This window comes from Drosophila tropicalis, unplaced genomic scaffold (genome assembly GCF_018151085.1).
Source record: "Drosophila tropicalis isolate 14030-0801.00 unplaced genomic scaffold, ASM1815108v1 contig_130, whole genome shotgun sequence".
Taxonomy (NCBI): Eukaryota; Metazoa; Arthropoda; class Insecta; order Diptera; family Drosophilidae; genus Drosophila; species Drosophila tropicalis.
The window spans coordinates 99,362-122,000 of NW_027172573.1; positions in this window are offsets into that span (position 1 = coordinate 99,362).

Here is a 22,639-nt window from a genome sequence, read left to right on the forward strand (position 1 = left end):
GCAAGACGGAAAAAAAGAATTAACAAAATATTAATTGGCTGACTGACTCTCTGATGTGATTCCGCTGCATACACCTAACTCTGAATATATGTATCCACATACATATCTGTCCATCCATCCGTCCAGTCTGTTCATTTTGTCTACTCTGTCTCTTTATCTCTACCCCTCTCTCTCTCTCCTCTCTCTCTCTCTCTATCTCTCTTCCTCCACACAATGTTTTCCGTTTCCGTTTAACGCCCATCACAATTTGCATAGAACAATTTTTATCTGATTTTGTCGGTGTCCATCAAATTTATTTTGTTAACCGCGAGCACGCCATAAAGGTAGTCAAAATATCAAATCACATCCAAATAACTGCGTTTATTATGCCAAAGAAATACAAAAAGCTAATTCAATGAAAATAACTCAAATTCCTACCCAGAGAGCCCTATACCAATTAAATAACCAAGGAAAGTTCAGATAAATCATTCGAATGCAGAAGCCAAAAAGAGAGGACAGACTAAATCTATTCCGATATGAATCCGAATTGTATTTGTTTATATTCGAACGATAACATTTTGTTGTGTTCTTCCTTCCGTATTCCAATCAGGACTGATCCCTTTACGCCACAACTTGAATTTGTTCATCCTTAAATATTGAAATACATAAATAGGACTTATATGTTTTTAAACTTTAAACTCACAACGTCCATAGAGTCCTTAAAATCTTACAATTAGATAGCTTTATGAGAGGGATGCACCTCTTAAAATGATTCAACAAAAAACTTTAATTAGTCGATGGACTCGGTCCAAATAAGGCAACAAGTGAACAAGCAGTTTACAATTCTTCTTTATCCTTTACAGGAAACCCTAGACAGTCGAGCCTGCTTAGGAATTTGTTTCAACTAAATTAAAATTAGTTATAATTTTCGATATATAATACTCTACTCTACTCTACTATCAAAGTCTACAAACCTATATAGTTAGTTTGATTTCGTTACCATATCCAAAAAACAAACGATGATTAAATGACTAACCAGACTCTGGTGTATCTGATGCTTCTATTGGGCTTAAAATCTCATTTTCAATATTAGGCAAATGCGAAAAGAAACAGCAGTGAAAAAAATAGGTCAAGACTTTTTTTTTTTTTTTAAATTTCCTTCCAACATTTGTTAATTGTTTAAAATAATTTGTGTAAAAGAAAATGTTTTAGAAATTAAAAGTAGATCAAAAACAAGCCAATGAGAAAGAACTTCACAACTTCAACTTTCACAAAAAATGTTGTACAAAAGCATCGTAAGGATGCAGATTACCGATTTCTTACCTACTTCTTTCATTGTTTCTCGCGATTGTTGAATCAATCAATGAATTGAGAAAGGATCAGCTTTTTAGTTTTGATGATGCAGTTTTGAACAAGGAATTAAGGATCTGCAATACAATTGAAGGGGTAACTATTAAGGTAAGCAATATGTGGACAAATTAATTTTTACATGAATAGATAATGTAGACCACCCGCCACCCTTTACCCTCCACCCACCACCCACCAACTGTTGAGTGATTTTCTGTAATACCCATTTCAAAATGTTTTCTATTTTAATTTAAATACATATTTTTGTATATCGATGTAGTGGTTATTGTATTGTGAAAATTCGACGAGTCTGTTAGGAGGTACACATATACACACACAGACACACATATGTACATACAAACATACATACATATGTATGTCTGTACATTCATATATGTATGTACATACATATATAGATAGATGTGTACGTATGCAGGAAAAATTTATTTTAATTTTCAATAAAAATGCAAATATTTTATTTATAATTTTTGTGCAATTTTTTTAGTCGTTTTTTTTTATTTTATTTTTTGCTCTCATCATCATCATTCACATACATGATTATAGCGTGTGTGTGTGTGTGTGTGTGTGTGTGTGCGTTGTGCATGTACAACAATATAAATAAAATAGAATATTTGCCGATAAAACCCCAGTAAACATTTTGCTCTATTATGCTATTTTCAATATTTTACAGGAGGCAGGCAACAATTGTTCCCTGGGCTCATTTCGATTTGGTGGCGACAATTTGGCGCTGAAAAGTGACAAGCCGTCATTGGGACAAACTGACAAAACAAAAGCATTGACAAGCAGACTTGTTTAACATATTTATTTATACCCTTGCGGACAGAGTAAGAAGTTTTTCAAATTGTACAAGTTGCGTATCATATCCATACTATATACTATATATGTATGTCTGTACAAATGTATAACTCAATACAACAGACCGATTTTCGTTGTTAAGTTGGTCAAGACCTACATACAGCATTTTGGTCATATGAAATCGGAATCGAGAGTAATCCAAACTAAGGAAGGTAATGCAAATGATTCTGTTATATAACTGTTTATACATATGTATATTTTAAATGGAAAATTTAAAATGAAAATATGATATATGTATTCGTAGTTCACGTCAATTTCTAGTCAAAGTCAAATCTTGGCTGCTCTTACAATTAGTTGGAAAAAGTAATTAAATTTTCCAGCTTTGTAGCAAGTATAGAAAGTTCTTAAGTTTTGTCATCCTGTTCTTAGATTTGACCACATACATATTAACTAAATCTACAGATTAGTTAATATAATCAAACTGTCATTTTGGGTTCTTCACATTTGACAAATTTCTAATGGGCACAGGATAATTCCTATGTGATCTGAGCCTGTTTTCGTTCATTATTCATTCAAATATGACTGTTTGTCCGAATTAGTTTAGTTGTTTGGGTTGGATTTGACGTGTTTTTGGGGGTGGGTTTCGCTCCTCTCCCAACATTTTGCGACTTTTGTGGTTTTTTTGCTTTTGAGGTCGGGAGTTGTCAATTTCGTTGGGTTCGTCTATTGGTTTTATCCGGATTGTGGACACTTTTCGCGCACTAAGCTGTCAATTGCAGTTTAGTTTGGCTCAGTTTGGGCCTGAAACATTTAACCGTTTTTTCGTTGTTGTTTTGTTTATTCACTTCCATGCAGGAAATTATCAAAATGCAATTTTAAATTAATTCCGAATATGCATTTATTTCGATTAAAAACATAAAAAAAAAAAACCCACACAGAAGTTCACAACATAAATATTATTTTCTTCTTCTATTCGCCTGCAGGTTAATGGGGGAAACTTGATCAAAGGCTTTTCAAAAAAATGTCGGCAAGAATATAAATATTATGTATGTACATACGTATGTGACAATTCAATAACAAAAATGTGATAAAATGTGTCCATTAATATTTTAAAAATAAAGTTCACTTTTCGCTGGTGTACCAGGCCCTTGAGTATCCTCAGGATACTAGAATGGGATAAAACCAGAAATAACATTCAAATTTGCATCTAAAACTCCTGTAAAATCCTTGCCTTTGCCGTATACACATTGACACTTAAGCGCCTCTAGCGGCCAACTCTACACTCATAGGCTTCTTATCCTGAATGTTTCTTAGTCTGCTTCTGTCCGTAATAGTTGTATGTTCAGTACCAAGAAAAACTTAACTAAAGTGTTCCTTCTTGCTAGACCCGCATCCACAATCTTCTTTTATCTAAGTGGTAGGGGTTAGCACAGTCCAAATTTGTTCTCCTTATGTTCTTAACCCAGACATCCACACAGACTTAACCATCCTCACAGTTAAGTGTGAGATCCGGAGGTATGGCATTCGGTACCTCTCCAAGCCCGCAAACTGCTAGACAAAAGCATGCAGAACAGACATCTAAAAAGATGTCAACCACCTGACCTGCCATTTAGACCAGAGACGGACTGGAGATTCTATTCCCATGTCATGTTTACCTTTTGATGATATTTGCTTATTGTCCGTTTCATAATAGGAGGAATTAAGCATTGAGAATTCTCAAGTCTACGCTGTAAGTTCTGATAGTAGAACTTCTCAGTGCTTCCTCGGTTGAATAAGCTGCTAATGTAAAGCCAAATAATTCGGACAAGACGTTAGATGAGATGACACTATTAAAGAATATTGAAATATACTCAACTATATTTATGAAATGCGCAGCACATGTGCCAACACGATGCTCGCAACCATCAACATCCCAGAAGCCAGCTCTTTAGGAATCAAGTACTTGGTTTCTTCTAAATGAATTCGATCGAGGCGGTCTCAGGCAATGAAGAGAAAGATGATGATAGCAGCCGGAAACTCAAAGCAGCTTACTTGCAAATCGAAAGCCATAATCCGAAGCCTATTGATAAAAATACAGTTAAAATACATTACTGGGAGGAGGAAAAGTTGCAATACCTGAATCTGTGTCAATTGGCAAAAGTTGTGCCCTCAGTCCCTGCGACGCAAGTGAGTGTCGAGCTCAAGTAATATCTAATCAATTGATTGATAATGATTAAAGTCACTGATAATTTCTTTAAATTTGTGCGAACATAGATTACATTTAATTGGGTTCTGCAACATAACTCTCCCCATTCTCGGATCCAAAAAGACAGCTGAGATTATAATTTTGTTGTCCAACAAAACACTTTCTCGTCTTTACAAACTTTCTGCTAGGACATTTCTATTTCTATTTCGATCCTCTTCGAGGTCCGAACTATATTAGACTGTTCATGTGTAAGTACATCTGCGTTTTGAAAGTGTCTGTTAGGCTCAAGAGTTTGGTCAAGGTACCTAGAACTCCATGGGATTGGAACATCAGTTCTGGTGCAATTAGATTCTCTGCATTTTCATATGTCTACAGAAATAAGATATATGTATAATTGTTGCCCATTTGTTTAACCTACATACCTGAATGGTTTCGCTCTTAAAGCCTTTGCCCACTTACAGCCCTGTCAATTGTATTTTTGGAGGCAAGTTGCTTAAGAAAGTCGTTAATCGCCAACTGCAAAATGTGAGCGACACATTTGATTGATGTGATATCGTTTGTTTTGACCTGTGGCATTAGATCATCAGCATTAGAATCATCATCTTCACTCTCAGCGGCATCAATTTTATTTTGCTTTAGCAATTCTACTTCCTTTGTCATATTGTGGCCATAGTCGGATGTAACTGTGTACAATGGATCCTTATAGATATAGGCAGTGTTCTTCTTGGTCATCTCCATAATAGTAACGGTTTTAAAGCAAATTTTCGAGCTATGTTGAAACTGTGTAAATGCCAATTTGGCCGGACACCAATTTGGTCATTTCTACCTTCAAAACTTCATAAAAACTCCCTTGGCTGTGACCCATTCTTCGCACGAATTTTCAACCTCCCTTTCACTCATTGACACTGAACATGTGTTTTTTTTCAGGTACGCAAATTCTTTATTGAGGGACTCAGCATCGTATAAGTGTGTCCTTATACTCGGCTAGCAAATGTCTTTTCAAGTTTGTGATTTAAATGAAACACTTTCTCGCACAATTTACATTTCGAACTTTTGCCATTGATGGAAAATTCAAACAAATTTCACGTTTACGACCCCAAAACTCCCCCTTTTTACTACGCTAAGTTCAAAGGGGGCGGAGCTTTAAAACACTTGCATCCCTTTAGACGCGAATCTAACCGTTTTTTAACCCTTTCAAAAAGAGAATATCAATTTCGGTCAGAAGTGTGCAACGAATTGGAGGAGCATCTCCGACCCAAAAAGCACTACGAGACGAGTTCATATAGCCATGTCCGACTGTCCGTCCGTCTGCCTCAATCATCACAAACTACTCCTAGACCGTAAGAGCTACAGAGCTAAAATTTTGCACGTAGTCTTCTATATACTGAACAGACTCAGCCGTATGGGATCACTATATCATATCTCCCCATAGAAATGACAATGTTCGTGCCTTCCCAATAACTTTTTTATTTTCTTAGCTATTGTCATACAAATTTGATGGCTTAGGTGTAAATAACTTTGCCAAACTTGATCAAGATCGAATAACTATATGAAATGCGATTATGACCAAGTTTGGGCTTATAATAATCTTAAATTCTGACAATTCTGTTAAAAAATCATGTAACTCTTTTATATAGCTGTTGCAGCTTGAATTTTGGGACGTTTTTTCGTGGAAGCTCGACTTTTAAGATACAAAGTTTACCCGCTTGGATGCCTCTTGGTAAGGAAAGAGTATAAGGGTATACAAACTTTGGCACAGCCCAGTTAGACCCAGCCCTTTGGTTAATAGCGGTTCTAGTAGTGCCCAGTTTGAATGTGACAAAGTCGACCGAAGCTGTTCGCTGCATTCAATAATCGAAACACAACTGAAACGGTTTTAGGCACCGAAGTTCGCCCAATTCGTTTATTATCAAGCAAAATCAGTAAACGTTTGATTCGAATCGGGGAATAAAATTTCTCCTGAGACTTAAGGTGTATTTTTGCGGTAAACTGTTGATAATCAATATTGAATCAATAATTTTGTTTTCTCGAAAAAATGAAATGAGTTTTTGAGTTTAATAATACTTACCTCACACTTATCTTAACAGTTACGGTCTGCTTCAATTGTCTCCAAATTGGATTCTGGGTTTAAATTGAAAATTTGTTGTACAAATGTAGTTACCTACAAGTTATCTTAAGGTCCAAAGTCCCAAGTCCGAGTCCAAATATTACAAACGCTAAAACTATGTCCACACAATTTTGTGGTACATCATTTCAATGGAAATGCATTAACTAACCCGATCGAGTCGACTATATCATAGAGTCCCGACTGGAACGATACGTGAAAGACAGTGACTTCCAACAAAAAAAAAATTATATTAATAATTAATGAAAATTATATTTGTTAGTCAAAAACCGTTGATAAAGGCTATCAAGAGTTTCGGTTACGATTTTTGTTTAGCAGATTGCCTGAATGAATATTCGAATGATGCTTTCTCCTCTTTCCGTTGCACACGTCATCATCGTCATTGACCTGTAAGTAGGTGCAAAAATAAATTTTTATAGGCGATTAACAATATCTGAAAACATATGCGAAACTCAGACATTAAGGAAAGGTGCAGGGAGAAGTGGATTTAGTGGCAAAGCCGACAGCTTAAAGTGAGGCCCATACACAATAGCAGCTGTATAATTGCACTTTGTACCTGCAATTGGAACTGAAGTTAAGTAAGTATTTTCCGTCTCCGACTTTGTTATACCCTGCACCAATTGAAACAGCCTCTCTGCATTTCAAATAGCAAATGTGCAAGTGCATGGTAAGCAAATTGTCGAACGAAACTTATTTGAGAAGTAAATTTTCAAACCATTGAGGAAAAGGAACTTTAAAATCATCATCTTTTCAAGCAATCGAATGTATATATACCTTCATCTCTACTGCAGGGCTTACATTTGAAAGGAGTGAAAGAGAGAATGGAGGCAGAAGCAGAGGCAGACAAAGATCGTTCCGGGTAGACAAGTGTCGACGGCGATTTGCATACAATGAACCCAGATTCAGCCTCGGTTTTGGGAATTTTGTGCGCGTGCGGCTCATCATCATCATCGTCGTCGTCTGGTCCAGCATCAGTCACCACCACCATCTGACCCGACCTGAACCCCGTGTCGGCAGTTGGCAGTTGTGCCTTATCTTAAATTTTAATCACACACTGTCATCATTATGACCTCTAAACGTTATGTGGGGTGTCCGTGTTGTTTCTTGTGTTGCTCTTGCGGATTCTGATTTCTACCTAGTGGCTATAGCTATAGCATTGTTGCTCAATTTTTGTGAAGATTAGTTGAATGAACGCGGTGAACGCATTGGCAAAAGGTTTCATAAAAATCGATATGAAAAAGATATTCGAATTTAAATTAAACCTCGAAAAATTCGGGTATTTTGGAGTAAAATATTCCTTTTGGGTAGCAAATTTCGGCCAGTTTCATAAGTAAAATCAGCAAAATAATAACAGTTTTGATATAAGTACATAAATATGTAGCTTCGCGAATCCCCTTGCCCGATGAAACTACCTTTAAGTGATGTTTCACCGGGGAACAAAGTCATGTTCCTGTACTATAGTTTGAGTAGGTTGATCTGTAGATGTTTTGAATATTTTGAAAACTAAACATTCAGATGTAATGCAAAGGTGTTTGTAAACCTTTTTAATCTACAGCTTCTAAATATATCATGTAGGCCTTAACTTATGTACTTCAGGCATTGTATATGTACGTCGGACTCAGTCAGAACTATAATATTATGCAACTGCTAGAAAGTCTGTTAATGTTCAGGTCACGTCAACAAGTTGTTCTGTTTAAAAGTTCAGTCCAGATTTCAAAAAGATTGAACCGCTATATACATAGCTCAATTCTAATCAGTTTCAGATCAACACTATCGTTATTTTTAAAGCGATTGTCATCGTTTGGTCATTAATGACTGTGCCGAATTTAATCAAGATCGGATCTTGATTACTAAATGACTTAAAATAGCTTCCTTAGAATGAAAATCGTAAGTAAAGTACAATAGCCGAGATGTAAATCTTTCAAAATGCAAATCGACTTGGTTGGGGTTGATCTTTAGTTAGTAAAGGTTTTCCATATCTCATTGCAGAGCCATTGCACCGATTGGACTATTGAAGTTTTCTTTTGTAATTTCTCTAATGTTTTCATTCCGACTACTTACATCGTGCGTGTGCCTCATTGTGGGCAATGTTTAGCATCAAAAGTTGCAAGGGTGAACAAACTTTAGGAGGTCGGGAGTTAGTGTGGCCCTCTGATTTTAATTGATAGGCAATGGTTTCAGCTTAGCACTGATTTTATTATATTTCAATTTAGCTGCTTTGGGAATTTCTACAGAAGATATTCCTCGTACACACGCGTTTGATGTAAAATCAAAGGGATGGAGGCGGAAAAGAGGGGTCGTCTGACAAAGTGGATGGGCTAGAGAAAACTGGCGGTGAAACTAGGTAGAAGCCGTGTGTCAGTGTCGTATGTCAAGTGTCGACTATGGAGTCTGACGTCTGACAACGCAAGTGTCAAGCCATCTGGCTTTTGGGGTTGAGTCTTATGGGTTTGGGGGGAAGATTCTTGTGAACCTAGCTTCGGCTGAGGCTCTGACTCCAGCTCCTGTTTCGTTTTCCTGTCTTGTGTCTTGAATCTTATGTCTGCTGGCCATGGTTACAGGTCACCGCCCATTTGCTGTGGAGGAATGGTTGGGGAGTGGGTAGACAACTGGCTACTGACCATGGCAACGCAAATGGCAATGGCCACGCACACGAGCGCAAATAATCATAATAAAGGACAAGTAAGGAGGCAGGTCCTGGCCATAGGAAAATCTTATTTCACGCTGTAAACCACAAGGGAACGTGCCAAACACCGCAAGCAATAAATGAGACAAGAGATGGCGATGAGCAGAAAAATTGCAGAGAGCAAAAGGAACATTGAGAGATGGAGTGTAAAAGACACACACACACAAAGAGAGAGAGAGAGAGAGAGAGAGAGTGAGAAGCTGACTGAGAGGATGTACAGGACGAAACATGGTGACATTGTAATAATTATGCCAAAGATTATCCTTAGACCCTGACACACGCACACCGACACAGAACGTCACAGTTGAGCGAAAGAGATGGATAGTGGGTGTGTGTGAGAAACAGTAGGTGTGAGGACGGCGACTGTTTTGCCGCAGGATATGAGCTGGGCAGGACAACGCCAATGACTACGACATTGACGACGTTGTGAGCCGCGAGCAAGCGCGTTAAGTAGATGAGCTTCAATTTGTGTGCCTCCTGCTGTCGCTGCCCGTGAGTCTTTCAACGGCGAACGTCCCTGCGTCCTTCTGTCCTGTCAGTCCTTGCCGTTTTCATTGTCGTGGTGGTGGTCGTCCTGTCGGATATCCTGTAACCAGATTTGCTCTATGTGATTAAGTAAGTCATTGAGATGGCCTCGTCTGCGATAAGCCCTTGGCCTGAGCCCGAACCCATCCTTGTTATTGTTGCTGTTGTCACGCTTGTAAATTGTTGTCCTTGCTGATGATGATGATGATGATGACTACGACGAAGAGGATGATGATGATAATAATGGTGATACTGCCTTCGTTGCTTTCACCTCTGCCACCGCTAACCATCGCTGGCACTTTTATCGCCTTTGCATCTTAAAGTCAACAAAACTAATGAAAAAAGGAAGCAAAAAACAAAAAACAACAAAAAAAATAATGGAAATAGATTTTTTGGGAGGTTTCTTTTTTGGGCCACGTTGCCAGGCTAATTAACAAAGCAACGCAAAAAACAACAAGAACAACAACAAAATAACATAAAACGCAGAAACGTTTGGTCAATCACAGTGGTACGAAATATCTGAAAATAAGTAACCAAAATGAACAGATTTTAAAAAATAAATATAGCAAGTATGACTTCTCACCGACTACGGTATACGGTTGAAGCAACTGTTTTAAACTGTTTTAAATTTACAAGTCCAAGTGAATAAAAGATATAAAATATATATACGCCAGATAAGGGGGCGTGGAAAAAATTACAACTTCGTCACTGTACATATATCTAGAGTGTAAATACCAAACTTGGTAACTCCAGCTCTTATAGTCTACGAAGTCTAGATGTTCACACAGACGGACAGATATTGCTAGGTGAATTCATTCGGATGTTGATGCTAGTCAAGTGTATATACACTTTATGGAGTCGGTGAAACATCCTTCTACTTGTTACATACAATACAATATTTTAACAAGATCAATCTGTGGAGTCAGAAAAGATCAAACCGCTGCCCAAGGATAAATCACCTTTCGAAGCCTCAAAGAGATTTGAAGTTCGAATTCGTTGGCTTTGTTACTTCAACGAGTTTTATTAGAAAAGTTGTTTTTTTTTTTTTTGTGGTTTCTATTCTGCTTATCAGAAATTTCTTCCTAAGACTAATTTAATAAGATATAATCTATATCTACATTGTGATGCTTTTACATTACGGTATATTTCTCGGTAAGATTTCATATTTGAGCGACCGTTTCAATACAGATATATTTTATAGTGTTTCGATCCGATCCGGTTTTATAGTTTATCTCCTGAAGGGTCTAGAAAGCTTACTTAGAAGGGTTTAATTCTCATAACTCTCAAATTGATGGCGTGATAAACGACTAGGTTAAAGAGTATTCAACTTGCAAGTGTATAAAAAGTCGTCAATGAGTATGAATTAAAACAAATGGTAAACGTGTATTTAATTCACGTTAAGTGCAACTTTTGATAAAGAATTTGGCCCAAACTTACCACTAAAGAAAAAAATTAAATGCTTTCAAAAAGACCTTATCGTTTGTTAAAGTTTGTGAAAACTTTGATTTGCTGTTGCAGTTCAAATTGCGATTTAACGTCTTCTGCTCCACTGTATTTTGTTGGCCTAAACGAATTTCGCGACATTGTGGGCGTGGTGTGGCTGTAGCTTCTGTCTCTGTGTGTGTGTGTGTGTGTGTGTGTGTGAACTCGTGACAAAAAGATGGACAGCTCCAGTAAACAAATGGCAGACAGGGGTGACAAAGAGATGGCCCAGCGACAGGAGACATGAGACAGTTAGTTAGTTAGTTAGTTGGAGTGTCGGCGGTTATGCCATGACCATAGTTTGCTTATTTGTTTGTTCGGTTTGCTAACCCCCTGTGTTTGCTCTAGATCGCAATCCCAATTGCCTAACCCACCCCCCTCCCACCACACTCTTCAAAACAAAAAGGAGCATACAAAAAATATAATACTGTTGGCGACTTGAGTGACACAGACACGAAACTAAACTGACACTTCAAACGACAGTCGAAAACCCCTGCTCCCCGTGCAGCAAACCCACAAAAAACTGAAAAAGAGAAAGAAAATTCGAAAACATTTTCGTCCGTGTGACAAATGAACAGAAGCACCAGCAGTAGCGACTGAAAATGAAGCGGAAAAACTCATCAAAACCAAGAACAACACAAATACAAATACAAATACAAACCAAACCAAACCAAACCAAAAATGAAATGCAAAGTCAAGTCATCAGGGCAAAAAAAAGACTTTTTTTTCAATATTTGATGTTTGGAAATTGAATTTCCCCATTTCCTGAGCCTAATTAACACCAGGCATCACGTGGAAATGTGACAAAACCCCAGAATGCCAAGCAAACAAATTTTGACAACAAAATTATGAATAATACAAACGAAATATTCCCATGAATGTTGACAATATAATCAGTTGAAAAAAGAAACTCAAAGACGCCAACTTCGTCCGTGGCAAACCTGAAATACTCTTGCCGTCTTTGACCGTATGTTCTTACGGTACTAAAGGTTACTCAGGTTTAAAGTGTACCTATTATTGCCCGCCCATTTCCATATCCGTGAATTGGAACTTGGGAGTATTATGGACAATATTGATAACATTGATAGACTTGGAGTATACTGATTCGATTCAGAAAACGATACCAACTTGTTTTTGAGTTATCTGCAATTCATTATTTATAATGATAGATCTTGCTAAAGAGTATTACCAAGTCGGTTAACCGATTTAGGCCCAAAGATGTGTGCATGTGCATATGTATATTATGCCTTTTGGCATTTTGAACGCTTCGTACAGATCGCTGATCGTTTCCATTTTCCTTATATTGCCACTGCCTTGGCAATTTAATTACATGGTGTCCAAATCTCAGCTGCGGCTGTTGCTGTGGCTGTGGCTGTGGCAGTGGCAATGGCCTTGCCGCTGGCTAAATGAGCAGTAGCCAATGCAGTAGTCAATACGCCTCTATACTCGAAACTTGCACTCTGCCTTCATCTGAAACTCTGTGTCGTTGTTTCCGTTCGGTTAATGTCGTCGTGCTCCGTCGATTAGATGTGGCCAGAAGATAGCAAGGACGTTTATTAGATCCCATTAACTGATTGGTCGGGTATATACACAGCCACATACATGTGTATGTGGATAGTGTTTAAATGCATTCATATACTTTATGCATATGGGCTACAGCTCGCAAACCTATTCAATTAAAACGCAAGTCATAAATCTTATGAAATATTGCATTTTAAATGGTGACAAATAAAATTTTTTTTACTCTTTTGCATTTGGTGTAATTGCCAAAGTCGCAAATGTTTGGCCTAGGCGCACTTTTGTTGCTATCAATATCATTTGACAAAACGTTTAATACAACAAATTAGCGGCCTGTGTGGGGCGCCGTTTATGTCAGCATTAGTTAAACTGAATGTATTTCAAACTGAGTTTAGGCCAATTCGAAAAAAGGCCTATATGAATTACGATTACAATGCAGAGGCATGAGCAATATTTGGGGATCCTAATGTCCTTTTAGAATTAGTATGGAAAAAAGAATTTAACTTCATGTAATGTATGTTTTCTAAGGTCTTATATCCTTTACCTTGAAAAAGGTTACTCAATTTTGAAATGCAAGAAGCACCAAAACTATTGTGGATGAATATTATTCATGAAAACCGTTTGCAAATGGATCAGAGTGAAAATGTATCCTCTATATAATCTAAAGCTTCACTATACACACATATATACACAATGACATTGTATGGATTAGAGAGCTGCATGAATGATAGAAAAATCAATTCGAGTTAACAACATTCAAAACCAAATGAACGAACTGAATGACTTTGAAAATCGACTTCAAGTGAATGAGTGTGCTGACGTAGAACTCAGTCGCACAACATTCAAACGAAACAAAACGAATTAAATGAGTTAGAAAGTAAGATAATGAGTTGCTATGATTCGAATCCCAATTCGGATTTAAGTATTTAGTATTTTATATATATTATTTAGCCTTATTTATATATTTATTATCGGCTCGTGGCAAGTAGGAAATCCTTTCAAATTAGATTTTCCAAGATTTATCCCACAATGTCCAATCCAAAAATGCGCTCTAAAGTTTTTGTCTCTCATTTCATCATTTTTGATCAAATTATTAGTTGTTGTTGCTTTACAACATCCGAGTAAAAATAATACAACTCGAATAATTCGAATGATGCTTTGACACTCAATTCATTGCCTTTGATTATACAGAGTTACGTATTTTCAGAGATTTGACAAGTGCTAGCATTCACACTCATTCATTTCCTTGTGTAGTTGTCACTCAAACATTTGAAATTGATTCGAAAGGAATTAGCTCTCTAATATACATACATCTACATCCTGGTCTTTCTCGGATATGCCCATATGTAGATTAGTCTACAACATTTCTGCGTTTCATTAAAATCAATGAGTGCACGTCTCAGCTTTCCATTGTAAGTAATTTGAAATGAATTATCAGACGGCTACATGCATTTTTATATATGTATATATCGTAATTTTTTATGCTTAATATAATAATACCTTATGGCTAGGGCATTTAATAACTTTACCAGCATGAATGATTTGGTTATTAAGTAATAAAGTAATTACATGTTAATCCCAAGTGTATGCATCATATATAGATATTATATATTTATTGATTACTTGCATACATACATACATATGTATGTATGTATGTATGTATGTGCATGACTTGTTTGTCGGTGTATAACATATTTTACATAATACATACATACATATCCGCAATATTTCATACCTACTCATGTATGTAGGTACATAAATCTGCATCCATCCATATGGCAAATGGGCCAGATTGTTGTTTGACTGCCTGATACTTAAACCTTTTTGTTTGGTATCACTGCACCAGCATAGTTAGTGTATATTTAGTATAAGTACTAAGTACTTGAAGCTAATCTTAGCTACAAATGGTCAACATCAATGTTATATAATTTTGTTCTTTCAAAGTCTGTAAATTTCGTTGCGATCGAGACATGTGAAGAATTCTCTTTTTCGCTCCATTTTTTCTTTTGCAATTTTAGCCAATTTTGATTTTAATTCAATTTATATTTAATCAGAAACTGTTGGCATGGTCAAGGAGTGAGAGCCACGGCAAAAAAAAATGGGTGAAACTGTCCGCATGTTTACTTTAAGTAGGCAAAATGGAAATGTAAAAAAGAAATGATGAAAATAATAAAAAACCAGAAAGCCACGAACATTTTGTCGCCTCGACATTTATATACCCTTGCAAGTAAATGGATAAACTTATGTTAATAAGAATCTGATATATGTATATATCTCCAATTGTGCAGGAGGAGATTACAGTGGCCCAGAAGGACAGCCATGGACATATAACCTCCTCTTGTCGTCGGATAAGCTTCTATGCGTTGCATGCTTGGGGTTAAAATGAAAATACCCTTTTTTTGGGAAAGGGTATAGAAAGAATATGTTCAACAGTGAATAAATTTGATGTGCTTATGCTTAAAAATTCAAATATTTACTGAAACAGCCGCAGCGTAAAATTTGTTATTATTATTGTAAATGGGCAGGGCAAAAAAGGCGAAATGGAAACAAAAAGTTTTCTGTTCCAGCAACTCACGAAACTCAACGAAATAGTACCCTACAAATCGGAGCCACTAGTAGTTACATCTATCAATGGAAATATTTGAATATATTTATTCATTACAAAAACTATTCAATATAGGTGCTGAATTTCGACCAATGACTACCAAGTTCTGAACTACTGAATATAGCTAAGTTATCCTTCGATGGCAAGGGTATTCGGAAAGGAGCATATGCAATTTGTAATACTTATGTTGGGAGTACACAAACAAAAAATGAGGGAGAAAAAGGAGAGAGAAAAATGTAACATGTATAAATATATTGTTGGTTTCAATGCAGTATTGTGTTGTTTATTATTATTACTATTATTATAGTTGTTGTTGTTGTTGTTGTTGTCGTTGTTGTTGTCGACAACATCAACGAGTTGCCATTGTCGCCAGTTCTCGTTAATTCAAATATTTATTTATGGCAATAATGACACAATACACTTTTGCCCATCAACACAGACGATGAGCAGCATAAAAAAATAACCAAGAGAGGGAAAAAAAGTCGCGAATAAAAATGTAACAAATATTGTTGCAACAAAAATGAAAAAAATATATTCATATAAAAATATATTTTATATAATCTACATCCATAAGTACGTACATATGTATGTACTGACTATCTGTGTGTGTGTGTGTGTGTGTTTGTGTGCATATGTATTTGCAGATATATGGTTCAATGATTTTGCCATCAATCAAAGGGCGAAAAAAATAAAATAAAATAAAACTCTTATTCAGGAATTTAAGCAAAGTAGAAAAGAAAATTATCTATATAATGTATAAATAAGCATATATGTATGTATGTATGTACATACATAGGCACATAATGTTACATACATATATATACTCACATATACTTAGTTGTATCGGAAACCTACAACTTATTATAAGTAGAAAGTTGAGGAATTAAAATAATTATTTCCGTTTTTAAATGACTAAATTTGAATTTATCTCTTCGCTGTAATCACTTATTTATTATTCAACTGAGAAAATAGGAACATAAGTAGTACCTACTAACTGTAAGTAATTACAGGGTATACATAATCAATTAGCTGCATATGACAAAACTAATTGCTGGGCAGATTGGCACAGCAACATTGTGTAAACTTTTGGTGAAAAGGTTTGATCAGGTGACAACCCTATTTACTACTCTTGATGGGCATCAACAGACGAGTCCTGTCATATTTGTCTGTTGGATCTTCTAGATCTCGAAGGCTACAAAATTTTGCATACTGTTTCTCTGTAATTTAATTGTTTCGGGAAATTTAAGAGTTAGAGCCAACTAATTTGGTATTTACATATATATCCATTGTATTCTACATATGAATATATGTATTATAGTTATTTACCGATATTTTTGTAAGGCACTGTATGCAAACTGTATTGTTTCATCTTCCTTTAGCCATTTGTTTTCGAGCCAATTGAGTTTTAGTTGCAACTTCTAAAGTCTGGACTTTAGCCTTGGAGGAATGGCTTGAAATGGGGAAAATGGAGACGGAATCAATCAGTCAATCAAAAAGCTTTCTTCTATGCGTTGCACACTTCTGACCAAAATTAATATACCCTTTTTGCAAGGGTATAAAAATATACATACATATAATATAAACAATAACAAAGGTAAGTAAATTATTAAACGATGTGTTTGTCTGTCGATATTTCTGATTTTTCTCAGTTATCTTTGGTGCGATTATTCATCTTGTCCAATAAGTACATACGGATTTGACCCTTAATAGACAGGATTGGGCCAGGAGTTGCCCTTCCCTGCATGGACCACCTCACGGATCATGGGACCAACTCTGTATAACTTTGTTCCGTCGGATTTCTCTCTATGCATGAGCATAGTTAATGTGTGTCTGCATCCGATCAAGTAGGCGGATGACTAGAAGGAAAAACAATTTTAAAACCGAAAAAAAAAACAAACATCATCCAAGTAGGCTGGTTTATGGCCAAAAAGTGTACCTCAAGGCATGCCAGAAAAAAATATTCATTTAAAGTGAAGCAAGGGGCAGAAAAACAGCAGAAAAAGACAAACTAAAATATATATTTTCTAAAATGTTTAACCTTTTCTCAATTTTTCGAAGCGCTTTGGAGCCAGAACCAAAACCGCGGTGGGAGTCCTTTGTTGAAGAAGCTGAGAATATCCTTGAGAAATGTTGGTTCAAACTAGCACACTGTGATGGCGAGACGACTCGGTACGTATTCGGATACATATTCGTACTCGGATTTGTATTCGCCTGGATCGTCTTTGAGATATATAAGCAGTGGGTAAGTGCAAAGAGAGAGAGAGAGAGAGAGCGAGCGAGAGAGACAGAGAGGGATGACAAAAATTTGTTATTTGTTGCAGACAGGGAAGCAAATCAATATAAGGAGGAGTTTCTGGTTCCAGATGAACCGTATGTCCGTAGTGGAACTTGACCAGAACCAGGATGCCGTATCGGCCGGAAATCAACGCACGATTTCGGCGCAGACTTCAGTCTCATTGAAGGAGAAGCACTTTTCAATGTGCGTCCACAACGATGCTCCACAGTCGGAGGAGCAGCTGGACGACACCGAATGGGAGACTTTGCCGGATCCCACAATCAAGCCGACCTATACTAAAATGAAGACAGATTTTGATTTCTTGGCTAAGGCCAAGTCGAGCAACTCCAAGGACGATCAGAACTCGCGTATTCCAGTCATGGTTCGTGAGGCTACTTGCCCCAAAATAAAATTGACCAAGAAGATCAAACGTTTCTATTAAGAATTCACCAGAAGCCATCATCATTATTTTTCTTTTCTTTTGAAATTATGTAATGTTAATTATGTATGGAATTATGTAATTTTCATTTTACTACAAAAAAAATTATTAAATTATTAATTATTAAAATTATTAATCACACTTCAGCAATGTAAAAAATCGTAAAAAAAAAAATTCAAACTGAAACTAACTTAACTAACTTCAGATTTGGGTCGGAAGGGGAGAGAAAGACTATGTCTACGATCGTAGGGAGTTTGATTTACTCCGAGATGACTCGAAAGATGCTCACTTCTAAGGGTTAATATAAACAAAGGCGAAGCTAAGTAAATTATTAATCGATGTGTCTGATTTGTGTACCCTTTGCAAAAAGGGTATATTAATTTTGGTCAGAAGTGTGCAACGCATAGAACGAAGCATTTCCGACCATATTATATATATTCTTGATCAGCATGACAAGACGAGTTCTTATAGCCATGTTCGCCCGTCCGTCTGGATCAACGCAAACTCCTCCTAGACCCTAAGAGCTACAGAGCTGAAATTTTGCATGTAAGCTTGTATATCTCGGATTCAGCCGGATCGGACCACTTTATCATATAGTTCCCATACAAACGCCAAAGTCCTGAACAGTGACTTTTCTCAATAACTTCGTTATTTTCTGAGCTATTGTCTTGAAACTTGAATATTAGTGAGTCTATTATAGTTTTTAACGACTTTTCCAAATTTCATCAAGATCGGGTGACTATATCATATAGCTCCCATAGGATCGATCGGTGGAAAACAGTTACTATGATCAATATCTTCGTTATTTCCTATGATTGTAGGCCATTCTTTAGCAAACATAAGCTTTTTTAGATAAAACGTTCTTCCACATTGATGGCTAATAGGTAAGGAAAGAGTTACCAAAAAATTTGCAAGGGTATACAAACTTTGACGCGGTCGAAGTTTGGTTCTGATTTGCTTGGCTCGTAAATAACTGAATGGAATAATTTTTTTCCGTACTTTATTGGTTATTGTATTCTGATGATGAAGCGTAAAAATTGTCTTCTTAGTTTATTCCGTTTTTTCCACAGGTGCTTTTGACAAAGAAAACTCCGTTTTTTGGTGCGAAAATACTTAAGACGTTTTTTGCTAAACTCTTAAATATTACAGATAGAAGTATGACCTCTTTGAAAAAGTTGTAAACATATCAAAACTAAGATAAACTGCATATCTGCAATTCGTCGACTCAATTTTCGATTTGAAACCAATTGAAAAACTGAATTTTGTATGGAATGGAATTGTGAGTCATTGGCTCTTCAGAACTCAGAGAACCAAGGCCGCCCCCCGATGGAAGTCCACTTCAGTGTTGGGAAAAGCCACCTATGTACGTCGGGGTTCGAAGTCGAGACCAACAGAATTGTAGATTTAGTGGGTCTCCTCTGTTTGAAATCGTGTTCTGGCCAGTGGAATAGTCTCAATATTGCATTTCTTAACAATAAAATCAATACCTAGGATATCTTGTTTGTTTCTTTGTTTATTTTTAACCAATTGTTTACTTATTGTTTATCAATTTTTTAAATTTGGACGTTTTCTACAGCAGCTGATTCCACTTTTACGTTATGATGGATACCTAAATTGACTCTTTTAGTAAACGATTCCGAAATCCATGGATTACTCCGAAATCTTTTAGGCAAAATTCGTGATAATACTTTTGACGATAAGTCCTGTCCAGTTGCAAGTGACAACTTGTATTATTTGAAACGAGAACTCATATTTTCGAATAGGAAATTCGATTACGACTGAGTTCAACTCTATTCAATTTGTAAGCTACACTCTATTGGAGCAGTCCATTCATTCATTCAACTTTAGAGTTCATAGAGTTATATATTTAGAAAAGTATTCATTCAGTGCTCTAGAATGTAAGTACGTTGGTACAATTTTTTCGGTGAACAAAACTTTTCAAACATTTGGGGCATGCAAGACAATCTTGGCCATCAAGGGCAAGGAATTCATGTACTTTGAAATTGCAAGAAGAATTTCATAGAATTCGCTTTTGGCTATAAACCAAGTATAGATTTTGGACACAGTTGAAACATGCATACATATGTATTTAGTCTTGCATTTGTTATGAGCTTGACATTTTACACTTTTGATTCAATTTCAAGCCGATGCAAAAGGTGCATACAATGCAGTTTGCCACATAGTAGTAAAGACATGATGAAGCAGCAAACGGCAACTGTGGCATCATTTTGTCTGTGTTGTGGTTGAAGAAGCATCTCTCAACATCAAAGAGGAGGCAACACACGACTGACATAATCGAGGCAACATCCAACAACCAGCAACCAACTTTGGTCTCTTGGTGCCAGAAGGTGCTGCCTCTGTTGCTGTGGCTGTTTCTGCTGCTGCTGCTGGTTGATGGTTGTTGCTTGCCCCATTGCAATTTCATTTTAAAGGAAAAATTAACGTGAATTATAAAAAATAACTTGAAGAAAACTTAAAAAGAAAAAAAAAAAAACTACTATATATACCAATATGTATGTTTGTATGTATGTATATACATATGTATAGTAAAAGAGAAGAATACAGGAGTGAGCGCATAGTGCAACAGCCACAGCAGCAGCAGCAGCAGGAACAACAACAACAACAACAACTACAACGAATAATTGGTAATCTTGCAGATATAATGATAATCACAACAACAAAAACATCTACCCAGTTCCCCTTTAACGTGCGCTGAATGTCCTCATTGAAGTGAAGGTAAAAATGGCAACAACAGCAGCCGCCAAAGTTGCGACGTGCCTGGTCGTCTCTCTGGGCATTGGTCTTTGGACCTGAGACCTGATAGCCGGGACTTGGATCTGGGCATGGACATGGATCTGTTGGCTGTGGTGTATGTGGATGTCTGTTGGCTGCTAGCTTTGACTCTCCTCGACCGCGCCACTACGTGAGCAGCACACGCGGTGTGATTACCAAACCAAACCGAACCAAAAAAATAAAAATGAAAAAAACCCCAACCGGGTTTGGGTCCAGGCGGTTGCTTGCGGTTACAGCTGAAAGCCAAATGCAACAGAAATATAAAAAATGCACACCAACATACACACACACTCGCACACACTCTTTAACACTACAACAAGTTGTGGTTCAGGCTTAGGGAACTTGAGTCGACTATTTCGTATGCTGTTAACACAAAAATTTTACCGATATGTAAGAAAATGTCCATTTCCTTCTCAGATGTTAATAGAATTGATTGAGTGTGTGTTCCAAAATGTTCTTTCGATTTGTCTTAACTTGTGGCCAAGTAGTTCAAATAGTTAGATCATCTCTATTGTACCCTACCAATGGAAAGTGTATACCCGCAGCAACATCTTTACTTGCACAACAACAACATGCACAACTGTTATGGCAATTGCAACTTTGCTGCGGATAGAAAAAGTGCAATTCAAATACCCCAAGATGCCAAGATGGGAGAGCCAACCCTACTGAAGGCCAAAAAGAGGTGCAGGACAACGAGGAGAAGAAGCAAAGAACGGCCATAACCATAATTTCATATCTTGGATACAAAACCCAGCAGCATATAAACTATATATATGTATGTAAGTATGTATGTACATATGTATGTATGTGCACACATATATATATATAAAAAACCTTCTACCACTTTTGCTGCTGCTGCTGTGGCTGCTGCTCCACCTCTCTGTAATATATGAATGGGTTGGGGGAGTGGCGCGAAATCAAAATAAAACGATGGGCGTTTATCGTTATGCGAACTGAATAACTTCTGGAAGTTTGTTTTCTCTCCTGTTTTCTTCTCTTCGGTATTGAGGATTGCTGTGCCATGGATGTTTAGCTTTTTCTTCGTTTTTTCATCGACATCAGTTGCCTTTTTCTGTTGCTGCTTCCTTTTCTTGTAGCTGCAACTTGAACGCAAAGCCTTATTCTCTCTCAGATCGTTTCTTATTGTCTAAGATTCTTGCCCTAAAAAATTGTTTCCTGTGCCAAAATTGAGGTTTCGCTCAAAGGACACGTTTTTTTCCACTTTTTTCTACTTTCTAAACATTTAATATAACAACGTGTTTATCCACTCCAGTGTGTGTGTGTGTGTGTGTGTCTGTGTGTGTGTACTTTTATCACTACCTTTTTTTCGGGGGCAGTCATCATCAGCTTTTAACGTTTTGCCTAATTAGCTTTTCGGTGCGTGAGCCATTTGACCGGTTCGCAAGTGTTCTTTTGCCTTTTCTTTTTGCTATTGGCTGCCTTCTTTTTACGTTTTTTTGGTTGGCTCGGGGACGGAGGGGCTTGCTACTAATGAATTTTCAATTGTTAGTGCCTCGTTTACGAGGTGTCCCGTGGCGTCGCGCCGTAGTGTGGCGGTATGATGTGGAGTCGCGTCGCGTCACCTCACTTTGTTGCGCAACATTTTCAACAAAATAGGCGAATACTGGGGGGCTTCTGTTTAAATGGCTTGACTAAGTGACTGACTGACCGACCGACTAATCGACTGACTGACACAAAAAAAACTCTAATTACAAATCACAAATGGCCAAAACGCTCTGAAATGGCTCATAAAAATGGCAACCAGTCGAGCGCATTACGCAAAACGTTGCCACAAATGCGACATGCAATATCAAAAAACAGTGAAAAACACAAAAAACGAAGAAAATGCAAATTAAAAGTACAA